The following is a 24,811-nucleotide window of genomic DNA, read 5'->3' on the forward strand; positions in this document are numbered from 1 at the left end:
CTGCTAACTTAGAGGAGTCACAGTAGTGTTTATATAAAAATAAAAGCAGTGGTCTGAAATATCACAGACTACTAAGAACCACTCTCACAAGGAGTTCTCTTTCCAAAATGGCATGATTTTGCTAACAAGAGTCTTGCATAATGTATTATTATGAATGCTAACAAGAGTCTTGCATAATGTATTATTAATTTAGAAGCTATTATTTGTTCAGCTACATGTGCATATTTTAGTTTTCTTTGACATTTAAAAATGATAAATGGAAAATTCAGTACCATTCAAGAGAGGAACTACTACTTAATACTTAAGCAGTTATTTACCAGATCACATTTTGGGTTGAGTTTCTATTTTTAACTGATATACTGCCTTAAGTTTGCCAAAACCAGATTGCATTTGGAAGGAAAATGGCATTGTTGCTATTTCCTCTGCATGATAACATCTAAAATAGGCAGCAGGCAACAGGGGAAGAGCGAAGGTAAAGGGCAAAAATATAATACTCTTTTGAGCTTGCATTTTTTTTCCTTTACCGAATTTCAATTCCAGTTAGATTGTGCTTTCCTTCACTCTGATCTTTAGATTACCTCATTTATTTTCTACATTATGTAACCCCCCCAGGTAAATATTTTTTGTATTTTAATTAGTATGAGTTTACTAACATATCTTTATTATTGAGGTACAATTATGAACCATTTTGTTAGAATTTAACCTTTTTTTTTTTTTTAAAGATTTTATTTATTTATTTGACACACAGAGAGCATAAGTAGGCAAAGCAGCAGGCAGAGGGAGAGAAAGACGCAGGCTCCCTGGCCTGATGTGGGGCTTGATGTGGGGCTCGATCCCAGGACCCTGAGATCATGACCTGAGCCGAAGGCAGTCGCTTAACCAACTGAGCCACCCAGGCGCCTCAGAATTTAACCTTCTGATTTGAGTTGACTAATGTTTTTCTTTGCAATCTGTGTTTTATAGTGTTTAATTCTAAGTATGTTTCCCCTCAGTGAGTACTTCTGTTTTAGAGCAGGAGTAACTGACATGAGGTGTACCAAGTGGCTTAGAAAACATTTTGAAATAGAAACTTTACAACTACATTTTAGAGCTTAAGAAATAGAAAAGGTTAAATAGATTGGCCAAAATTCTTAATACCATATGAGTATTTTATTTTAGGTCACATTTTTGTGCTCTTATTAAACCATTCATTTGGTAAAATCCCTCAACCTAGTGTTATAAAAACATGTACTGTATATGGGGTTGCAACAGATTTGGGGTTTGTGACCAGTTTGAGGATCTAATTGGATGGTGTTTTGCTCAAAGCCTCCTTTATGTTTCTTTTACATTAATGGCATCAGGATGCCATGCAGCCCCCAATCTGAATCCCTAGGAGGAAAGTTTTGAACAGGGTTCTGAAAAGTGTGGTTATCAGATTTTGATATATCTTTTTAACACTTATCCCACTTAAAAAGACCAAGAGAATGTGGAATCAAAATGTTGCAAATTTTAACTCTGATATTTCTTTTCAAGGCAGATATTTCCTATTATGATGTGGCAGTTCTTCTCTACTTAAAATAATGAAATAAAATGATTTCGTATTTCAACTTTTCAATCGTTCATAAGCTGTTTAATGAATACATTTTCCAAATAGATACAATGAACATATTAAGTGAAGTTCTTTTTCCTTTATTTTAAGAGCATTATGACTATTTATAAAAATTCATTTTTTTGATCAGATTGGTCCATTGAGCCCTATATGGAAAAACTTCTATTTGTATTTAATCTTGGTTGGATTCCCTTTCAAGAAGTTAGTAGCCACATTCTAAATGTACTTAAAACTGTTAGGTTAATAGGAAGAACACTGAGGATTGTTAGACAACGAATCAAAATAGAAGAAGGAAAACCCCCAGCTGTTTATCTCCCTAATGGAGTAGATTGAATACTATCCTATAGAGAGAACACAGAACTGGGAACTAATGATCATTTTAGCACCTTTAATGTGGCACGCATTCACTTGTTTGGAAATTGATAATACCCTTTATTTTACCATAGAGAGGGGGAAATAAAGGGACCCTAAGTCAGACTTGGTGTCGGTGTCGGTTAGGGAGGTATGTGTTTCAGGGTCCAAGAGGGAGGATGTCAGGAGATTATTTCTAAGAGAAGAATGTGTGCTTAACATAGCCATGCAGGCAAGGGAAAAGAGTTCTATTAAAAAAAAATGCATTGAGCTATGGCATGGAGGTCTGAGGGGATGTTAAACACTGGTCATCTCTAGGTATTCAATAGAAACAGGTGATGAATGAGGAGGTAGAAAGTGGTGGTGTGAAGGATCAGGTTGGAAAGGATTGTTGGGTTTTAAATATTAAGGGCATTATTTACCAGGCTATAGAGTCGCAGCTTTGTTCTAATGATGGCAGGGAGTCCCTGAAGGAAGCTTGGGTTAGTATCCTCTTTGATTTATTAGCTGTGTCTATTACCACTCTTGCCCAATTAATGTAAAAGAAAAAGAGGAGGATGGAGTCTAGTTTGAAACCTCTGTGAATTTTCTTATTATGTTAGGAAGAATTTTTTTCATATTGTATCCCAAAGCAGAGAAAATATGAAGGTTATCTTAAACCTCTGAGATAAGGAGTTTAAAACTTTTGGTTCTGATTCTGGTTTCTTTACTAATTTTGGCAAATCATCTAATCTCTTTTAGTCTCACTTCCAGGTCAAAGAAAATTAGGTTCTTGGACCTTTGTTTTTGCCCAGGTGGGGGTGAGGATGGAGGTGGATGCACATGAAGGCAGGCAAGCATGCAAATTGACCTCAAAACAGCAGTGGTGTCTAAATAAGTACTTTTGAAATTATTTTTTCTAGGGTATTTTGGCAGAAAATGCCAGGATAGTAGGGTGTTGTAATTGAACACGATGATTTCCTGGTGGTTGGATTTCAGGCACTCTGTAGCCTGGTTGGAAAATGAAGACCTTAGGACCCCACAAGTAAATTCAGGCCCCCTTTGTTTGGTGAGGCAAATTAAGAAAATGATTACTTGTATCCATCTTATTCCCGGGATGAACTGAATTTGTGATAGAAAAAGGTGAAATTTGTTGGCAGGGTCAGGTTTAGCTCTTCTTTACTATTGCACCAATCATTGCTTTATTCCGTATGGACCATTTGTTATCTTGTGTTGAGGTGGTCTCTTTGCTTTCATTATCTCCCGGAAACTGCAGTCCCACATTATCTTGTCATGCTTATTAACCTTACAACACAATTTTCATCATGTTATTTCCTTAATTTAAAAATCCACAGCACCATTTTGCTGTCTGTTTGGGTTTCATAGAACCTCTGGAATATTCTCTGTGAATGGGGAGAGGAGTGGTTGGGATGTGCTGAAGATGTGTCTGACTTAGTAAGACAAATCATATTATTAATTTGTATTGTCTAAATAAAAGTCTTTTTATTTGGCAAATATCTTTCACTCTGAAATGACCTAAGGAATAAGTTCCTCATAGAAGATTATGTGATTGAAGGTACATAGTCTTGGGTTGGTGCATGTGGTGTTCCAGGGTTTCCAGCAAAACACCTATTGATCTGCCATTTGTAATAGTAGGGGGATGCCTGTCTTTGAGGGACAAACAGTTGTTACTTAATAATTGATTTTCTCTCATCTCTGACAGTTGGACTATGTACATAATAAGCAGGAGGAAGATAAAAAGGAAATTTGTCTTTAAAAATCAGTTATGTTCTGCCTCCTAACATCTTGTCAGCATCACCATTCAGTACTCAGAAGATTGCTTTTTTTGTTGAAGTGGTGATTCTAATTGTCTGATAGATTTTCAGGTGCACCAGTGGCATGACACAACCATCAGTCAGATCTGTGAGCTTTCCCAGCCTGTCTTACATACTGATTGCCAGGGCAGAACATTGTTCACAGTACCAGCTCCTAGGCCAGTTCTGATTCGCTTTTGGTGGAGGAAAGGGGAAAGAGTATCCTTGAAATGTCAGTGTGTTAAAGAATGAAACAAAGACCATAGGATCTAAAAAACAAAACCAAACAAAATAAAACAAAACTGAGTTTATTCATTTGCCAGGCAAGGAAACATAGTGAAGAAATTGTCAAAGAAAAGCCTGGTTTTTTTAGTACTGGAAAGAGCAGGAATGGTGGTTATTCCAATTAGGGTTGCAAACTAGCATTTTCGGTAGGATGGAATGAATTTGTAGGTCTGTGTATAATTGGTTAAACAGGTCCCATTGTAGTGACCAGCATTTTGTTTTGATATGTCCTAAGCAGGTACTGTTGAACATGGAAAACTTTCCTTTTATGAACTTCTAGGCCCTGTTCCAAAGCTGATTAAATCTCTTCTGAACGTTCTGAACCAAACCAGCCCTCTCAAGGGTCCCTGTTGGTGTGGTCTAGAGTTGAGTAAGCCCTTGGGTTGGCAATGAACAGTTGCCACTCTAGATACACTTCTAGGATATTTTCACAGGAAACCCCTGAATCTGCATATGTTAGATGTGGGGAACTGTGCGTGGTATGCCCAGTTAGAATATACCTTCCCTCAGCATATGCCAGCCTTCCCAGAGGGTACAGAACTATATGTAGGAGGGTAATTGATAAGTGTTATTTTTGTTAAGTTATACAAAAGCTTGGGATATATATATATACACACACACACATATGTATACACATACACACACATATATTTCTAGATAAAAAGTTTCTCTAAAAAATTAATTTCTCTTTATCTTAATGCTTAAATACTTTTACATTTAATTCTTCAATGCATTCTTCAAGACTAACTCACATTCTCTTAGGACTTTCAGCTCCATGGATAATAGTAATTCACAGAACTCTCAGAAGGTCCGCTAGATAATTTTGCTCCTTATTGGAAGGCCTTGCAGTGGACACCCCAAAATCTTTGAGTTTCCATTTGAAACCCATGATACTCAACCACTTTTATTTTTTTGGAGAAAGTGTTTGTGTGACTTCGGATTCTCACACTATTGTAGGTTGCTTTTTTCTTATTCCTTGTTACCTAGCTGAACGCGGTTAATTCATTGCCACTATAGCTTGTCACCCATTGGAGAGGTTTGTCATGCTTTTTGGCAAGGCCCATTTAAGCAGTTTTCTCTCTCTGAAGACAAATCAGTTAAAATTAAAGATCATCTCAGCTGAGCTAGAGTTGTTTTCTTGCAGATCAAAGAAAGATGAGGAGAGGAAAAGCAAAATCCTTGAACGTACACAGTCTATCTCAGCAAACATGTTTGTGCTTGGGAACAGACGTGTTGGTGACCTCTTTTCTATGAATGGTATGTGAATGAATCAATGGAATTCTCCATGGTAGCAGAGATTGAGGGTCTTTTTGTAGTTTGACCCGGATTTGGTCTTTGGGAACATTTAATAACATTTCAAATATATCTTGATTTATTTGCTTTCTAGTTGAGTTTTTGACATGTCTATTTTCTGGGGCCAGGGAGAATTGGCAATGTGATTTTTAAAAGGATTTATTTATTTCAACAAATAAGTATGCAAAAGTATTGACATTCCAAAAACCACTAAGGCATAAAATGTTATTGTTATAAATTCATACTGCACAGTAGAGTTAAAAATGCATTCAGAATGTCAGCAAAGGGAAAGATTTTGTTTTCCGGTAGCTTTAAAATGCAGCAAATGAGCCCTGTATACCATAACCCTAATTAAACATGGTTTGTAATGTAAATAAGGGCTTGAAATAGCAAGATTTCAGGTGGTTGGATGATTGAATTTCATACTCTATAAGAAGCAAGAATTTATTTTTTTTAAATTAAAAAATTTTTTTTTCAAATTTTTATTAAAATTCTAGTTAGTTAACATACACTGCAATGTTGGTTTCAGGAGCAGAATTCAGTGATTCATCTGTTACATACAACACCCAGTGCTCATCATATCAAGTGCCCTCCTTAATACCTATCACCCATCTAGCCCATCCCTTACCCACCTGCCTCCCTCACCCCTCAGTTTGTTCTCTATCTTTAAGAGTCTTTTATGTTCTTTTCCACTTTCTCTTTTTTCTTTTTTTTCCCTCCCTCCCATATGTTCATCTGTTTTGTTTCTTAAATTCCACATATGAGTGAAATCATATGGTATTTGTCTTTATCTGATTGACTTACTCGTTTAGCATCATACACTCTAGCTCCATCCATGTCGTTGCAAATGGCAACGTAATGTAATATAGCTTGAAATCCGGAATCATGATGCCTCTAGTTTTGTTTTTCTTTTTCAAGATTGCTTTGGCTATTCTGGGTCTTTGTGGTTCCATACAAATTTTAGGATTGTTTGTTCTAGCTCTGTGAAAAAGGCTGGTGGTATTTTGATAGGGATTGCATTAAATGTGTAGATTGGTTGGGGTAGTGTAGACATTTTAACAATGTTTGTTCTTCTAATCCATGAGCATGGAATACTTTTCCATTTCTTTGTGTCCTCTTCAATTTCTTTCGTAAGTGTTCTATAGTTTTCAGAGTACAGATCTTTTATCTCTTTGGTTAGTTTTATTCCTAGGTATCTTAGTATTTTTGGTGCGATTGCAGATGGGATCGATTCCTTGATTTCTTTTTCTGCTGCTTCATTATTGGTGTACAGAAATGCAACAGAGGGCGCCTAGGTGGCTCAGTTGGTTAAGCAACTGCTTCGGCTCAGGTCATGATCCTGGAGTCCTGGGATCGAGTTCCGTGTTGGGCTCCCTGCTCAGTGGGGGGTCTGCTTCTCCCTCTGACCCTCTTCCCTCTCGTGCTCTCTGTCTCTCATTCTCTCTCTCTCAAATAAATAAATAAAAACTTAAAAAAAAAAGAAGAAATGCAACAGAATTCTGTACGTTGACTTTATATCCTGTGACTTTGCTGAATTCATGTATTCTAGCCATTTTTTGGTGGAGTCTTTCAGGTTTTCTACATAGAGTATCATATCATCTACAAATAGTGAAAGTTTGACTTCTTACTTGGCAAATTGAATGCCTTTTATTTCTTTTGGTTATCTGTGTTAAATAGTAATGGTGAAAATTCCTGACAATAGGGGAAAGAAAGGCTCTCAGTTTTCCCCATTAAGGATGATATTAGCTGTGGGTCTTTTGTATATGGCCATTATGATGTTGAGGTATGTTTCATCTGTCCCTACTTTGTTGAGGATTTTTTCAAGAATGGATGCTGTATTTTGTCAAATGCTTTTTCTGCAGCTATTGAGAGCATCGTATGGTTCTTATCCTTTTATTAATGTGGTGTATCACATTGATTGATTTGCAAATACCAAATCAGCCCTGCAGCCTAGGAATAAATCCCACTTGATCATGGTGAATCATACTTTTAATGTACTATTGAATTCAATTTGCTAGTATCTTGTTGAGAATTTTTGCATCCATGTTCATCAGGGATATTGGCCTGTAATTCTCCTTTTTAGTTTTAGAATCAAGGTAATGCTAGCCTTGTAGAATGAGCTTGGAAGTTTTCCTTCCATTTCTATTTTTGGAACAGTTTGAGAAGAATAGGTATTAACTCTTCTTTAAATGTCTGGTAGACTCCCCCTGGGAAGCCATCTGGCCCAGAACTTTTGTTTGTTGGGAGATTTTGGATTACTGTTTCAATTTCTTTGCTGGTTATTAGGTCTGTTCAAATTGTCTATTTCTTCTTGTTTCAGTTTTGGTAACTTGTATGTTTCTATGAATTTATCTGTTTCTCCCAAATTGCTCAGTGGCATATAATTTTTCATAATATTCTCTTATAACTTTTTATTTCTGTGGTGTTGGTTGTGATCTCTCTGCTTTCATTCGTGATTATATTTATTTGGGCCTTTCTCTTTTCTTTTTGTTAAGTCTGGCTAGGTGTTTATCAATTTTATTAATTCTTTCAAAGAACCAGCTCTTAGTTTTGTTGATCTGTTCTACTGTTTTGTTGTTGTTGTTTCTATATTGTTTATTTCTGTTCTCATCTTTATTATTTCTCTTCTTCTGCTGGCTTTAGGCTTTATTTGCTGTTCCTTTTCCAGCTCCTTTAGGTGCAAAGTAAGGTTGTGTATTTGAGACTTTCTTGCTTCTTGAGGTAGGCCTGTATTGCAATATACTCCCCTCTTAAGACTGCTTAATCTGTAAGTTTTGTATTGTCATGTTTTCATTTTCATTTGCTTCCATGTACCTTTTTATTTCATCTTTAATTTCCTGGTTTTAACCCATTCATTCTTTAGTAGGATATTCTTTAACCTCCACGTATTTGTGGTCTTTCCAGATTTTTTCTTGTGGTTGACTTCAAGTTTCATAGCGTTGTGGTCTGAAAATATGTATGGTATGATCTCAGTCTTTTTGTACTTGTTGAAGGCTGATTTGTGACCCAGTATGTGAGTCTCTAGAATAGAGAATGTTCCATGTGCACTCAAGAAGAATGTATATTCTGCTTTAGGATGAAATGTTCTGAGTATATCTGTTAAGTCCATCTGGTCCATTGTTTCCTTGTTGATTTTCTTTTTAGATAATCTATCCATTACTGTAAGTGGGGTGTTAAAGTTCCCTACTATTATTGTATTATTACCAGTGAGTTCCTTTATGTTTGTTATTAATTGTTTTATATATTTGGGTGATCCTGTATTAGGGGCATAAATATTTACAATTGTTAGGTCTTCTTGATGGATAGACCCCTTAATCATGATATAATGCCCTTCATCTCTTGTTACAGTGTTTGGTTTAAAATTTATTTTTTCTGATATAAGTATGGCTACTCTGGCTTTCTTTTGCCATCCATTAACATGATAAATAGTTCTCCATCCCTTCACTTTCAATCTGCAGATGTCTTTAGGTCTAAAACGAGTCTCCTGTACACAGCATATAGATGGGTCTTTTTTTTTTTTAATCCATTCTGATACCCTGTGTCTTTTGATTGGAGCATTTAATCCATTTACGTTCAGAGTAGTTATTGAAAAATATGGATTTAATGCCATTGTGTTACCTGTAAAGTTGGTGTTTCTGGTGATGTTTTCTGTTCCTTTGTAATTTTTGTTGCTTTTGGTCTCCCGCACCCATCAAAGATTCCCCTTTAATATTTCTTGTAGGGCTGGTTAAAAACGAAGTCTTCCTTTGTGATCCATTCCCTTTGTGTCCCTCTTCTTTTAGTTCCATTATTTTATATAATTTTATCTTGTATGTCACTGATTCATTCCTCTGCTTCGTCCATCTTCATTGTTATGTCATCTATTTGGGCTTGCATCCCAGTTATAGCATTTTAAATTTTGGCTTGACTAGTTTTTAGCTCTTCTATCTCTGCAGTAAGGAATTCTCTAGTGTCATATACTTTTTTCAAGTGCAGCTAGTATCCTAAAAATTGTTTTAAAATCTAGTTCAGACATCTTACTTATATCTCTATTGATTAAATCCATGGATGTTATTTCTTTCTGGTCTTTTGGGGTGAATGCCTCCATCTTGTCATTTTGGAAGTTAAAAAAAAAAGCAAAATAAAGATTTAAAAACTTTTTAAAAATAACGAAGCTAGATGTGTTTTGGTCTGCTTGTTAAGAGAAGCTTGATAGAAGAAAGAAAAAAAGAAAATATTAAAAATTAAAAAATAATAATAAGGGGCGCCTAGGTGGGTCAGTCGGTTGAGCGACTGCCTTCGGCTCAGGTCATGATCCCAGGGTCCTGGGATCGAGCCCCATGTCGGGCTCCCTGCTCATTGGGGAGTCTGCTTCTCCCGCTCCCTCTGCCTCTCTGCCTACTTGTGTTCTCTCTCTCTGTCAGATAAATAAATAAAATCTTTAAAAAAAAATTAAAAAAATAAAAAGAATTGGTCTTTCTGTATCCAAAAAAACCAAAACCAAAACCAACCAACCAACCAACCAAAAAAACCCAAGGGAAACTAGATCCTGTTTCCCCTAGAGCTGAAGCTTTGGAGCACTCTATGATCAGTAGACTTGGTGCTGGCAGGAGATTTGTTCTGGTCTTCTGGGGGAGAGGCCTGTTGCTCTGATTCTCCTGTGGACTTGCCCTAGTGGAGATGCACCTGCAGTACTTAGGGGGTTGGGGCTTGGTGTAGCGGCTCTGTTCTCCCCTTGGTGACACTGTTTAGCTCACTGGGGTCGTTCAGTGCTGGTGGGAGAGGGGTGAAAATGGCTTCTGTCTGCTTTCTTGTCCCTGGATTAGGAAAGTCAGGCCCACCACTCTTCAGGAAGCCCTCATAGATGCTCAAATAACCACCCCTCCTTTATCCTTGGCTTCTGTCAGATCACCACCTTCACTCTGTCCTTGACTGAGCTGTCCGCCTGCCAGGCGGTATAGCACTCCTGTGTTTTAGCTCAAGCATGGCTGTTTCAGAACCCCATATTTCAGGGACCCCCACAGGGCAGCCCTGTGCTGATCCTTTGAGGGAGGGTCTTGCTGCACTATGGCTGGTGCCAGCTTGTCCCAGAATACAGTTGCGCCACTGTGCAGCCTTTTGGAGTTTATGATAAATCACAACACGCAGCCAGTGTCAAGGTTGGCTGCCCTCAGCTGGTGTCTTTATTCCAATACTGGTGAACAGGGCAGCTCAGTTGTGCTTGTAGGGTCCTTTGCTCAGTGAGAGGCCATATCATCTCTACCAAATGCACTCCAAGCAGGGGAACCACTTCTCCCTGTGTGACCCAGGGGATTCTCAGACTGTGCTGCCCACTACTGGGGCTCCACCCATCTTCCCCACTGGAGCACTGGGGCATACGACCCTGACTATGACGCTGACCTCCAAAACTTAAGACTCCGCGCTCCACTGTTTATAAAAAAACTGGCGGTATTGAAACCCTCTCCTTTTTCCCAGTCAGTGGTTTTGAGGAACAGTTTTCTTGTGCAGTCCCCTGAATGTGTTTTCATTCCCCCCCGCCCACCACTCTTTCTCCTTCTCGTTCTCTCTGGGTACTCCCTGTGAGATCAGAGCTCCCTCCCCTAAGTAGCACCTGTGGCTCTTTTCTCCCAGGAATCAACTCTGCAGTTCCTACCTTCCACGGGTTGTCTGTTCTCTTTGTAGACGCACAGCTTTGCCCTCTAAGACTTCTGATCAAATTCAGAAGCAAGAATTTCTGTGGACCATTTCATTTAGCCCTTGCTAATGACTTACATTTGTCCATATATGTCAAAGAAAGGGAGATCATCTTTTAATAGTTTGCTGAAGAAATGAGATACTTCATAAAACACTTTTGTGGCTGACCTTTTCACAAGTGAAATAGGATCTACAAATTGCCTCATTTTTATGAGAATATGTACAGTATTGCTATACAGTGTAGTCCTTAGAAGCTTATAGTTTTAGGAAATAAGACAGGCAGGCAAATTTTTCTTTTTAAACTTCTATGACAAATTATAGGCTAGTTGTTTGGTATAATGGGGAGAAGAGGTCACCCTTGGTCTCAACTTGTCCAACCATAGCATTGGTGTGTTAGAGGACATATACCATGCACAGTCCTGACGTGTGCAAGCTCAGCAAGTTTTATTAGGTCAAGTAAAGGAGTTGGGCTCTAAGATGATGTTTGAATCAGCAAGTGATACAGTAGATGTGAGAGGTGATCACGAGGTTAAAGAGTTATAAATAATAGTATTTGTTAAAAATGCGGTTTCTTTAAAATAAAAGGTACAAAATAACTCATGTAGCAGTATCTTGAAAAAAACTCTTTTCACGTGGCTCCATCTTTGTGAAGGATGCCTGTGTTTTTCAAAATTAAAATTGTATTTGTGGTATACAGTATCCTTACTGCATCAGGGTTCCTGTATCAAAAACACTTAAAATTTTTCATTATGCTGATTAAACATTAATATTCAATTCAGAAAACCAGGAGAAATGGAAATGTTGGTCCTCCTGATATCCTCTGGGATGTAGATGGATTGAAAATATTTCTAGAAAGAGGCTGTTCGTGGTAAGGGAGGATGTCATTTGGCTATAAGGCCTTCTTTTAGGAGAGAGGAGGTATTCTGTGGGGACACAATATGAGGAGGAGATTTTTCGCAGGGAAGTTGTATTCTGAAAAAGTAAGCACCATTTACATGAGAAGGAGATTGGAGAAAGGTCAACTTTTTCCCCTTAGTTTTCCTTTTCTTCCCCATTTTCACTTTTAATCCTCATTTAGCCAAATTTTTACTTGTTCATCAGACATTTGTTTGTGTGCCTTATGAGTTAGCTGTGTAGTAATTTTTTACATATCAATTTATTTATGGTCAGTTTTTTGGAAAGAGAGATATTTGAGATAACTGCCTTTTTAAAATCAGCAGTAAATTTTCTTTTCTTCACCTATAACGGTGCTAACAAAACATGAGGAAAGGTTCTTTTTCAGTACTTTTAGTAGAACACTCATTTATTTTTATTATCCTATTATCCCTATCTCTCCTGTTATCCTATCATCCTATCTGTCCTGATTGAATTTCTTATTTTTTCTTTTGTTTATAATGACCATGGATCTTGGTTCTCATCTTTGATTCTCTGTCATGAATGCTTATATCCCATTTAGAGCTTCTTTATAGAAGATTCTAAAGGTATAAAAACTGGATTCTCTTATTTGATTTGCCCCCTTCTCAGCATTTGACTACTTCTGCATCTAAATGTTTAGTACTTTTTATCATTTACATCAAAGTGTATTCAATGAGCTGATGGCCACATCCTTGATTTCCCAAATCAGGGTCAGAAATATAGTTACTAAGTTATATTGTTTTCCTTAGACATTCAGATGGTTATATCCATTGGGATACTGAACTTCATGACATCTTAACTTCATCCATTTAGAACAGCTAATATACCGTGGAGCTTCATTACTACATTGGCTTGCTCTAATCCATTGAGACCATCTGTTCAGGCAGTGGGGTATAGCAGCCAGCACAGAGTGTATGGAGTAGTAGTTTGAATGTTTACTCTTCCACTTCCTCACTGACATTGGCTAGATTATTTCTAGCATGAATTCACAGTCAGTAAGGTAGGGATGATGTTACCTGCCTGGTAAGGTGGTTGTGAAAATTAACCATCTAGGTAAAAAAGCTTGCATTCTGTCTGGTATAATATATAGATAATAAATGGTAGCGACTGTTACTATTACTTACCTATTTGTGAGCATTTTCTGTTTAAACTCAGATAATAGTACTAATAGCCAAGGTAATTTACATGGTTGTTTCAAATTAGGATTAGTGACACTTTCAAAGCTTTTGTTAAAATATGTTATGGTCTTTATTTTTCTCTTGTTTCTAATTTCTTGTTTCTTGTTTCTAACTACAAAAAAAACATCAGGCTGGCCTTCCGTGATTTGTTCTAAATAAACACATGATGCTTCTTGTTTAAGATTTTGTCACCTTCTAGAATTTTTCAGTAGCACAGTGTGTAGTACAACATTGTTTTACTAAAAATTGATGTTAGATTAATGGGACAGTGTTGAAATTAGATAATTAAGCTTCTTTTCTTTTTTTGAAGATGTTGCTATTATTGTTCCCTTTGTGGTTGGTTTAGTATTTTCATCATATAGCTCTCTGAAACTCTCTATAGCAAGCATGATTGAAGCATGATTTTTCTACCAGAAAGTGAATAGCCTAAAATGATTAGTATATCACCATTTACAAGTTCAAAATTCTGCGTATTCATCCTTCTTTCAGCTACATACCTTATCCTTCTCGATTTTTTTTTTTAAGATTTTATTTACTTATTTGGGAGAGTGACAGAGCATGAATGGAGGGGAGGGGCAATGGGAGAGGGACAAGCAGATTCCCCACTGAGCACTGAGCATGACGCAGGGCTCAATCCCAAGACCCCGAGATCATGACCTGACTCGAATTCAGACACTTAACCAACTGAACCACCCAGGTGCCCCATCCTTCTGGATTTTTAAAAGATTCTGTCACTACCTTAGTAGTGCTCTGTTCTGTGTAACTTGATTTTAATGTGATGTATATTTTATTGATGACTTTCAAAATAATTATCATGCACTATTGAATATTTAATCATTAAGTTATAAAAATGATAACTTAAAATCTGATTTTACATACTCAATAAATTCCTATGAGTAGAAAATTCTCTGTGGTTTTCTATTTATAATTAATATACCAAGTAAAACTAATTAGAAGTATCTGAAGCCCCTAGCAAAACCTGTAATTAGACATATGATTCATAATTAACGGACTCTTTTCATTCTTACCTTTTCCTCTGTTAGAATTAATTATTTGTGTTCTTCCTTAGTGATACCTGTCCAAGACACTGAGTGTAGTTCAGTGATCACTGTTGGTGGCATTCTTAAATTCTTTGGTTTTATAGGAACTTTGTTTTAATCTTCATTTAATAACATAAAAAATACTTGATTCTTATGCTGTGTAAGTGATCACATTGGAGATTTTGGCCCACATTATCAAATTATGCATTTATTTTATCAGAGGCTAAAGGCAAGAAAATAGAAATAGGCAATAGGCAGACTTGTTTACTTTTCCTACCTTGTACTTAAGGACCTAGATTTTTTTGCCAGTCTGATTATTGTTTTTGTATAGTTTTGATGGTATACCCACTGGCCTTGGATCATTGAATAGGATTGGTATTCATTGTTTTGACAAAGAATTAATAGTACATTATAGATCTGCTATAAGTTAGGTAGTATTCTAGGCTTTGGGCATAAAGAGGCAGGGGTGATTATTCAGTATTTAACATTCACTACAACACAGGCACCGACCAATCAAGATGGCCATAGCACTGGATTCAGGGTCTTGAAGGACCCCTCCATCTTTTATACTGTATCGGGCTTTGATGCTTTTGTTGCTGAATTTTGGTGGTGGTGGTAAGCCTGGGCCATGGAGTTCAGGGCAGTGACTTCTTACTAGATATTATTTCAGAAGTATTTTAGTATTTCATCCATTAAGGCTGTGCTAGTGTGTACCAGCTGAATATTAACTCTGCCAAGAGGTGTTCAGTTCTTTGACTGTAAGAGTCAGAGTTAACCCAGTTTGAGAAGTACTTGATGGATGTATGTAGAAGGTACGTAGGGAAAGGATTGCACAAACCTTTTTTGGGAAAACCAGTTAGTGAGCAGATACTCACCGTAGTCAGATTGAGGAGGGGGTTCCTACCACGCTGAGGGGAAAATATCATGTGCAAAGACATAGGAGCCTGAGATAGCGTTGAGGATTCAGAGATTAACAAGTAGGAGAGAAGGAAGATGATGATGTTTTTCTCTGACCCTGCTTTTTAAGCTGAATAAATATATATTAAGATCACATTTGTATCTTTGAAATTGCTCCATTTTTGGTAAAGAACTGCTAGACTGCTTAGTTTCTTCTACTATATCTGAAGTATTTTAGGCATTAGGCAAGAAGGGAGAATAGGAATTTGTTATAGTTCAGGGCTGTACTAAACATGGATAGAGCAAGAGTGCAATTAAAACCTCTCTCTCGATTCACTGAGAGGCTTCTAATGAGCAAACACAAATTCAAACAGATTGAGGATGGTAGTTTTTTTAATGACATAAAACTGTTGCCTATGAGGCTTTTTGGCTGGCATTATGTAGCTAATTTTGCTTAATGGCTATGGAGGCCTACAAATTCAGATGTGCAGAAAATGCAGTAAATTACTGGCCTGTCAGATTCCTGTTGCCTGTCATCTTTTATCTCAATAGCAGCTTTTGTTTCCAGACTGTCAGGAGCAAGTATGGGGACCCCTTCAAGGTTGTATTTGTATATGCTTGAATAATTCAATTCAGAGCCGTCTAAATATAGCAAATTGACAACAGTGAAATGATGTATCTTTTTATACTTGTGTAATTTAGGGAATACATGTATGGATCTCTCTTCTAATTTCTGAGAGCTCTTGAAATATGTCAAGTATTTATAGTGGTGTAAGTTCTGCTTTTATTGCCAGAGTTGATGACTCACACCTTTGAAATATAATGAAGTCACATGGACAGCAGAGAAAATACTTTCTCTGTGACTGTTCAACTCAGTGAATGATTTGAAAGCATCCACTGTGTGCCAGGAATTGTGTGGAATACAAAGATGAAAGAAAACTGGCATTTTTCTGGGTATCAAATTATGTGATTTTCTCCTTCAAGCTATGTTTGGCAAAAATGACTGTCTTGATGGGTGTGTGTGTGTGTGTGTGTGTGTGTGTGTGTGTGTAGTGTTACAACAAAGGGTGCAGTAAAGGTTTGACTTTTTTTGTGAGCAGTTTGCTTCAAAGATGGTTTTGAAATGTGGTTTAAATTTTTGGATGGCTTCATTTTTACATTTTCAATTAATGTTATTTTCTCTCTACTTTCTGTTACTCTGTATAATTAGAAAGGAGGAGTATTTTAAGTGAAATGTATATTTTATCCCAATATTAATTCAACAAGCATTTAGAGAGCATCTACTAGGCCCTAGGCATGGAGTGAACGGAATAGCAAAGGTTGCTATTCATAGAATAAAATTACTCAGTAAAAAGGAAAACAAAATAATGAAAAAGTAGTAACTCCAGCCCTTTTGGTGTGGTTAATTTTATGAAAATAAAATTCAGATTCAGCCTTAAATGCACAGAATTTATATTTGGTTTTACAGAGTTTTGCTGTTGTTCACAAAAGTTATCTGAAAACTTAAGCAAGGCATGGACTGTCTCCTTTGAGTACTGATTACCTTAACCAGCATATTTCCATCTATGGATTCTGGTAACCTATTCCATATCATGGGTGGCCCAGCTACCTTAGCATCAAAGGACATTCTTTGCTGTTAATTAGCTAGAGGCAAATCTAGGGAAACAAAAAGACGGTGAGAATCCTTTCCATCACACATTGTCCCTTTTGTACCTTTATTAATTCTGCTTCCTGGAATATCACCTTGTCCTCTCTCTGTCCTTTAGTGTCTTTTTTTTTTTTTTTTTTTTTTTTTGAGTTTGGAATCTTGTGGACATTCATCTATCTAGCTGCCAGAAGTTAGGCGTTTCTAGATGTAGGCTTTGTTTTATTTTATAGGATTTGATCTCCTAGGCAGCTCTCTTATTATATTCACAATTCCCCACATTGCCTAGTTTTAAGGTACTTGCAAATGTAAAACCATTGCTGTAGGATAGGTATTTAGCTTTTACAATTTAAATTTACATCCAATTTCTTATATAAGCAAGTGCTTGCTCCCTGCACCATTATGATCTTGCTCTGTGGTCTAAATTTTTTTTTTTTTTAATTGTGGTAAAATATATGTAACATAGAATTTACCATCTTAGACATTTTAAAGTGCACAGATCATTGGGGTTATGTGGTAATCACAATGTTGTGCAACCAATCTCAAAAACTTTTTTTAATGTCTATTAACATCTTATTCAGAGGTTTTCCCAAAGGCTCAACGTGAACATTTCCCTCAGAGGTTACATTTTACCAGAAATTTCCAGTTACAACTTCGGGGATATTTATCTTTTACATTTTTGTGTGTGTATCTGAACTGTGTTTCTTATTGGATTGTCTTTCTGAAGGTGTCATGTTTGTTGAATTGGGCATAATGGATGGTAGGAATTTGCATTAGTAGAGAAGGGAGGAGCTGCCCACAGGGGAGAAACTGCATAAACCTAGGTCTTCAGGACCAAAATAACAAGATACTTTTTCAGGAATGTTATGTAGATTCATTTGCTTATTTTGCTTACATGAATAGAGTAGAAGGAGATGAAGCTGAGAAAGTAGGAAATGACCCTTGATGCTGAGCTAGTCAAATATGAAGATTATCTGTGTCTCACTTTGGTCAATTGATTATTCTCAGGTAGGAGGGGCTCAGTGGAGAGTTGGAGGAGAGTGCACTTACTCTTACTGGACCTTTCTTTTATTCTCAAATTACCCCAATAAGGGAAAGGGGCCAGTGTTGTGATAGGATGTAAAGCACATTGAATTCAGGAGACAGTAGACCTGGAAGATTGTCATTTCTGGGCTTTAAGTTACCTTCTTTGTAACATGATGGGGAGGAAAGATGGTCTTAGGTGCCTTCCAGTTCTAATATACTGTGACACCGTGGCACACTTTAAGTCTCTGGGTTAGAACCACCACTAAGACCGGTTTCACCCATTTATGAATTGTTTAGTTCAGAGGGCAGCAAACTTTTTCTGTAAAGGGCGAGATAGTAAATATTTTAAGTTTTGTGACTACCGTCTCTGTTGCATTTTATTTTCTGTTTTTTCACAACTTTTTAAAAATGTAAAAGCCATTCTTTTTTTTTAATTTTTTATTGTTATGTTAATCCCCATACATTACATCATTAGTTTTTGATGTAGTGTTCCATGATTCATTGTTTGTGCATAACACCCAGTGCTCCATGCAGAACGTACCCTCTTTAATACCCATCACCAGGCTAACCCATCCTCCCCCCTCCCCTCTAGAACCCTCAGTTTGTTTTTCAGAGTCCATCATCTCTCATGGTTCGTCTCCCCCTCTGATTTCTCCCCCTTCATTCTTCCCCTCCTGCTATCTTCTTTTTTCTTTTTCTTAACATATATTGCATTATTTGTTTCATAGGTACAGATCTGAGATTCAACAGTCTTGCACAATTCACAGCGTGTAAAAGCCATTCTTAGCTCAAGGGCCAGACAAAAACAGGCATGGGCTGGATTTGGTCTCCAGGCTGTAGGTTGACCCTTAATTTAGTTGACTGGGGGCAGTTATTACTTAAGATTTCTAGAATTTAGAAATCAAGACCAGCTTGGTGATAGTGTTTTCCATCTATTTTTATGGACTTCTTATATGTTATATTTTCTAAGGGTCAGGAAGGTAGTATGTATTAAGAATTCTTCTTTCTTTTTCTTTTTTTTTTTTTTTAAAGATTTTATTTATTTGACAGAGACATACCGAGAGAGGGAACACAAGCAGGGGGAGTGGGAGAGGGAGAAGCAGGCTTCCTGTGGAGCAGGGAGCCCGATGCGGGGCTCGATCCCAGGACCCTGGGACCATGACCTGAGCCGAAGGCAGACACTTAATGACTGAGCCACCCAGGCGCCCCTCTTTCTTTTTCTTACAGTCTAAATAATCTTGTGGTTCAGATTATATCCTTTATTTCTTTTTCTTTTTTTCCACCGTGCAATATTTATTTAAATTGCAAACTTTTCAGCACAGAGGAAGTCACCAGATCTGTCATCGCATGGGGTACAACACAAACTATGTCCTTTATTTCTAAGTGCCTTGAAAACTCTACAATATCTTAGATATTTTACTCATCTTTATTGTCTGTATTCTGATTAACACGCATATATTTCCTGTGTTATATCCTTAATGTCTAAGGCTATTTTACTCATATTTACTAGCTATTCTCTGATAAACACACATTGTTCTAGTACTCTTAATGGTTATTAGTATAAATAATGTAATTTATTTGTATCTTATTTTAAACTATGAACAGTTTAATGCATTTTAGATACAACATATAAGTTCAAACATCAGACCTGAGAAAGCAACATATTATACAATTGTAACTAAACATAGTGATTTAGTCTCTGTGCCGGTTGCTTGAAAATCATTTCTGGATTAGACTCTCCTATATGTTCTTTTTTTTTTTTTTAAGATTTTATTTATTTATTTGAGAGAGAGAGAATGAGAGAGAACGAGTACATGAGAGGGGGGAGGGTCAGAGGGAGAAGCAGACTCCCTGCCGAGCAGGGAGCCCGATGTGGGACTCGATCCAGGGACTCCAGGATCACGACCTGAGCCGAAGGCAGTCGCTTAACCAGCTGAGCCACCCAGGCGCCCTCCTATATGTTCTTGCAAGTGTTTATCTCAGATCTTTTTATCATGAGAAGTTAGTGCATTTTTTTATTTTTATTTTTGATTTGATTTGATTTTTTAGGGAGGTAGAGGGAGAGAGAGAGAATCTTAAGCAGGCTCCATGTGCAGCATGGAACCTGATGTGGGGCTTGATCTCATGACCCTGAGATCATGACCTGAGCCAAAATCAAGAATCAGATGCTTAACTGATTGAGCCACCCAGAGGCCCCTAGTTTTTTATTTTTAACTCCAGTCCCCACTGTCTTGAACTGCCATGCTTATTGCTAAAACAAGTATTTTCTGTGTTATATCCTTTCTTGTTAAATAAAACTTGTTAGTTATATGCCTCGGTTGTTTTTATTTGACTAACCTAATACTTTTTGGTCTTCTCTTTGCTTAATGCTTTGTCTTCATTGTCACATTTATTTGTGTTTCACTTATATTTTTCTACAATTTCTTAGTTGAAGTTTTAGACACTTTAGCCATTTTTATAGTTGTGAAAAACCTTTAATCCCTTAAGTAAATGCTCAAAATTCATAAAATTTTTAATGATGCATATAATGATGCATATGATATAAACACCTTCATATAATTCAGAATGTATTAATTCAAAACACCGGATACATGTTTATGTTGTAGATGATACATGTTCAGTAGTAGAAATTTTAAGCTTATTTTCAGAAAGATTGGGTCAACAAATAATCACTAATGTAAATAGTTCTTAAAAGTAATCGTGACCTACCTGTTATTTGCCAATGTAAGGATTATTAAAAAACAGCGTGGTTTGTAGATTGTTGGTGCTTTTACTGGCTACAGTGACCACTTGAAAGCAGATCTAGCTGAACCATGGGGAAACAGACCCAGTGCAGAAGCATACCTCTGCTATGTAAGATGCTGTTTGGACATGGAGGCATGCAATAAATACTGAAAGAATAAATTAATGATATCTCAGACTCATTCTAGGATCAAGCTCTGGTTCTCAATAAAATACTATTAAACATAAAGTTTCTTTAAGCCTCTTGCAGTCAATTCTTTCACATGACCTTCAGCTCCTGTAACAACTGATCTGCTTTCTGTCACTATAGATTATACATATACAGAAAAATTGAGCAGACAGTACATAGAGTTCCCATGTATGCCCCTCACAGTTTCCCCTATAAGTCCTTAAGCATTTTTGATATTTAATTTTAATGATTTCTTATTCTGATTTATTAACTAATCATTTGGACATTTAGTTTGTTATTTCCATTTCTTTTTTCTTTTTTTTTTTTTAAGATTTTATTTATTTGAGAGAGAGAGAATGAGAGACAGAGAGCATGAGAGAAAGGAGGGTCAGAGGGAGAAGCAGACTCCCCGCCGAGCAGGGAGCCCGATGCGGGACTCGATCCCGGGACTCCAGGATCATGACCTGAGCCGAAGGCAGTTGCTTAACCAACTGAGCCACCCAGGCGCCCCCCCCCCTTTTTTTTTAAAGATTTTATTTATTTATTTGACAGAGAGAGACACAGCGAGAGAGGGAACACAAGCAGGGGGAGTGGGAGAGAGAGAGAAGCAGGCTTCCCGCGGAGCAGGGAGCCCGATGCGGGGCTCGATCCCAGGACCCTGGGATCATGACCTGAGCCGAAGGCAGGCGCTTAACGACTGAGCCACCCAGGCACCCCTGTTATTTCCATTTCTTTGCAGTCATAAATGGGCTATGATCTAGGTCTTTGGATTTTTTATTATTTAGGACAGATTTCTGGAAGAGAAGTTACTAGGTCAGAGGGTTTGAACTTTTTATGGCTCTTGTGTATTGCTTTCCAAAGAGTTTACCAATTTGTACTACCACGAGCAGTGTGCAAAGATGCCCATTGTATTGCATTATTCTATTTTTGTAATATTTACTATATTACATTGTCATTTGTAGCTGTCAGTATAATTTAGAATATGCTGTAGTAACAAAGACTCCCCCAAATCTCATGGTTTAATGCAACAAATTTTATTTTTTACAACAAAGCTCATGTTAATGTCAAACACATATCAGCAGGTGGTATTCTCTCTTTGGAGTTATTTAGTGTATCAGCCTGATCAAAGCTGCTTTGGTTACTTGTTTCCATAATTACTGTAGTGGGTAGGTCTTCCAGTTGTGTACTGGTTCCTAAAGCTTATTCCTGCTGATGTTTCATATCATGTTTACGTACGTCTTAGTGACTAAAGCAAGTCATGTAGCCACACCTAAGTTGAAACAAGGGCAGTGAAGTGCAATCCTACTGTGAGTCTGGGAAGGAGAACTGGGAAAGCACTAATGACTAGCATCTTACTTAAAAAACAACTCTAATTTCACTGATAGAAGATGATATCTCATTTTAATTAGATTTTCTTTGCCAGTGTAGATAAACATTTTCATAGTTTTTTAGCCAGTTTTATTTAACCTTTCCTTTTACTTAAGCTTTATAAACATATACTTTTGTTTTACTTTTATATTTCCAGATTTTTGAATTCTGTTTTTTTGTTCATTTGTTTGTTTTTGGTGAGAATGGGCAGTCATGATGGTGGGATTATTATAGGGAGTACAGACTTTTAGAAAATGCCTTTTCTTTTGAAACTTGAACTGGTGAAAGAAAAGTATCTTTCTTGGATTGATCTTCCCCTCATTCCCCCCCCCCCCCATTAGTACAGTATATGTTTTGTTAAGTTTAATTAAAGGCAATAGAGGGACACCTGGGTGGCTCAGTTGGTTAAGCATCTGCCTTCGGCTCAGGTCATGATCCTTGGGTCCTGGGATGAAGTCCCACATCAGGCTCCTTGCTCAGCCTGCTTCTCCCTCTGCCTGCTGCTTCCCCTGCTTGTGCTCTCTCTCTCTATGACAAATAAATAAAATCTTAAAAAAAAAAAAAAGCAATAGAGAGTCTGGCAGAATTAAGATTCTTGACATTCTACAGATCTGTAAAACACAACCTGAACACAAAAATTTAGTGAGTAAATGATCAAGTTAGGGTTCTACTGAAAAAATTAAGTTCCCTACTCAGATTTAGTTATATTGACCATGTCTTCTTCTTTTTCTTTTTCCTCTTCTTCTTTTTTTTTTTTTAAATTCAGGTATCTGCCTGAACTGGAACTTACGCTGTAAACATTTCTTTGTGGATTCATCTAAAAACCTGAGGTGAGATATTTTTTGAATTCTTTTGCCTTATAAAATATATTTTGTAATGAGAAAGAATTATTTTTGAAAAATTTAAGGCAGTGCCAGCTGTCTTTTCCTCTGAGACTTTAATAGGTAAATATTATTTCTTATAAAGCTACATATATAGCATGCTTACTTTTAGTTTGGTAGGACATTTGATTGAAGGAAATGAAGCTGGTTCTAGCAATTATAGTAGTTTTGAGTGAATTTTTCCATTGTAATTCCAAAGGAATTTTTCTTTTATACTCAAAGATAGAGTTCACACTGCTGTTCTGACACACATTTGAGAATGATATTGACATTCTAATCTGATATTCCTGAAGACAGATCCTTAATTTGTTAAGTCATAGATTTCAACAACTGGTAACTATTTTAGTAAGTCAGTTATTAGGAGTTTTCTTCACTCTATTCTCCTGGACTTGATTATTTTCTGTAGTTACCTCTGTTTGGGGGGCTTATAAAATAAGAACATATCCTTTAATATGTTAGTAGTTGGTTTTTATAGAAAGAAAGTTTCCATAATTGCATTTTACTCTAAAGATAGGCTGATAGCCCTTTCTCTTTTCTGACATGTCTGGGCTCAAGTTCTCTTCATCTTTTAACTTTTTAAGCAACCAGTCTGTCATCTGGTCTTTCCACCTCGAATCCAGCTACTCTCTAAGCCATTCTTGTCACAGTCATGAGATTGCTTTTCTAAAAGATGAATGTTGTCATGTCAGTCCAAAACTCAGAATCCTTTAGTGCCTTTACATTGCTTAAAGGATATTTTACAAACTCCTTTACAGAGCAGTAGAATCTCTTTACCCAGTTTTCCATCTTACTAGTGCTCTAGGAATGTTATGAACTAACATTTTTTAAAAAACAGCTTTATTGAGAAATACTTTACATACCTTAAAATTTACCCATTTATTTAAAGTGTACAATTCAATGGCTTTTTAAATTGTAGTTATGGAGTTGTACAGCTGTCATCACAATCTAATTTTAGAATATTTTCATCACTGCAGGGGTTTGGGTGGCTCAGTCAGTTGGGCATCCAGCTCTTGATCTCCGCTTGGGTCTTGATCTCAGGGTGTTGGGTTCAGGCCCCGTGTTGGGATCTGTGCTGGGTGTGGAGCTTACTTAAAAAAAAAAAATAGAATAGTTTCATCACTCCAAAGTGATTTTGGCATGTGTTAGCAGTTACCACTCATTCCTCCCTCCACTCAGTTCCTGTCAGGTACTAATCTACTTTCTGTCTCTATAGATCTGCCTATTCTGGATATTTCATATAAATGAAATTGTATAATATGCAGTCTTTTGTGACTTATTTTTTCTACTTAGCATAAAGTTTTCAAGGTTTATCCATGTTTTTGCATCATCAGTACTTTGTTCCTTTTCATGACTGAATAACATTCCATTTTGAGTGTCAGGTCAGGTGACCTGGCGATAGAGAGACCTGAACTTTCAGGTGTCAGTGTAGCTAATTAAAAACAGTGATCCAGGGGCGCCTGGGTGGCTCAGTTGGTTAAGCGACTGCCTTCGGCTCAGGTCATGATCCTGGAGTCCTGGGATCGAGTCCCGCATCGGGCTCCCTGCTCGGCAGGGAGTCTGCTTCTCCCTCTGACCCTCCTCCCTCTCATGCTCTCTCTCATTCTCTCTGTCTCAAATAAATAAATAAAATCTTAAAAAAAAAAAAAAAAACAAACAGTGATCCCGCATAAAAGTAACAGTTGAACCTTTATTCACTTACTAAGATAGTATAAGCAAGAGGTTAAACCTCAGAAAGTGCAGTTGTCCCACTCAGGTGGATCAGTACAGAAGTGGGAGGTGAATCGTTTCACTGCAGTTTTATGGACCCAGGTCTGGTTCAAAAGTGAGGTAGAAGGGCTTGGGATCAAAAAGCACCGAGTCAGAGTAGATAAAAAGTATCTTCAGTATTTCCTCCCTGATGAGAGGGCCTCAGCAGAGGTGCATGAGGAAAGTCCTCAGCTCAAGGCCACAGATAGACTTCTGAATGA

The 24,811-nt window shown here is 37.1% G+C and overlaps 1 protein-coding gene across 5 annotated transcripts in view; it reads left to right on the forward strand.

The window, feature by feature from the left end:
• Positions 1 to 24,811, forward strand: part of PEAK1 (pseudopodium enriched atypical kinase 1) — a 321,626-nt gene that overhangs the window by 27,402 nt on the left and 269,413 nt on the right. For all 5 annotated transcript variants that reach the window (XM_034993978.1, XM_034993980.1, XM_034993979.1 and 2 more), the window contains exon 4: positions 22,730 to 22,793. The gene's annotated coding sequence lies outside the window, so the exon portion shown is untranslated. The remainder of the gene's footprint in view (positions 1 to 22,729; positions 22,794 to 24,811) is intronic.

Source organism: Mirounga leonina, unplaced genomic scaffold, assembly GCF_011800145.1.
Source record: "Mirounga leonina isolate KUSES-001 unplaced genomic scaffold, KU_Mleo_1.0 Mir_91, whole genome shotgun sequence".
Lineage (NCBI taxonomy): Eukaryota > Metazoa > Chordata > Mammalia > Carnivora > Phocidae > Mirounga > Mirounga leonina.